Source organism: Eublepharis macularius, chromosome 4 (genome assembly GCF_028583425.1).
Source record: "Eublepharis macularius isolate TG4126 chromosome 4, MPM_Emac_v1.0, whole genome shotgun sequence".
In the NCBI taxonomy this organism is placed as follows: Eukaryota; Metazoa; Chordata; class Lepidosauria; order Squamata; family Eublepharidae; genus Eublepharis; species Eublepharis macularius.
In genome coordinates this window covers 78093897-78094919 of record NC_072793.1, presented here as the reverse complement: position 1 = coordinate 78094919, position 1023 = coordinate 78093897, and positions in this window count along the sequence as shown.

Below are 1023 nucleotides of genomic sequence, written 5' to 3'. Positions count from 1 at the left end.
GAAATACATTCCAGTAATTTCTGCATTTCCAGATAAGTGTGTTAAGAATTGCAGCCTGTCACCAATTACATTTCCTAACAAATCAGAACAGAATTAGTCATTTAATTTCTAGCTCACCAGTTTCAGAGCAACTTAATTAATAAAAGACAGATTGCAGTACAAATAATTTGAGTGCCCAGATGGGGCAAATGCAGTACCCCATTTTTTAAAAAGTTTTTACTGCACAAGTTCCAACAACATAAGTGAAACATTATAGTTCAGTTTTAAAAGACTTCTGGTTCCAGAACATTAATATACAACAGAAGCATTTTATTTTTAATAATATGTATTATTTATAGTTAATCAATTTTAATTCCTTGTGAGACTAATAAGGGAAAGACATTCTTGTTGGAAATACATTGTCTTGTCTACAAAGGCAGAAGACACAGAATACCTGCAAGGGGCAGTGGGTCTGACAGTCAGATGGCAGAGTTGGATCCTTCTTTCCTCCTCTCTTCTGTCATTCTTGCATGTCTCCAGATTGGTATTCATAGGCTGCTTCCTGCTTCTTTCTGGAAGTCCTTCCTCCTCTGTTTATTGAGGTAGTTCGTATCTATTCTGTTTCTCTCCTTTCTGTCAAAGTTGTAGTTCCTGAATAAACTCTCTTCATTCACTCCTTAATCAGACTCAAGATCATTCCTAAAATAGACCAGAGCCTACATGGTAGCAGAAAACGATTTGTGGATTGATCTCTTATTAAAGTAGTAAGACTCACCAGAGGCTCCCCTCATGAGCTGTGTGTGTGTGTTTGTGTGTGTGTGTGAGAGAGAGAGAGAGAAAGAGAGAGAGGACAAAATGGCTGCCTATAGCATTCAGCAAGTTTCAGTGATAGAAATGCTGACCAAAAGAAACTATGTAATCTGGAAAGCCCGCATGCAGACCCATCTCATGGAACAAGAAGTTTGGGATGCAATTAAAGATCCAAGACTGGCAAATAATGAACCTGAAAAGCAAAGAAAATGTGATGAAGACAGCAACAAACCC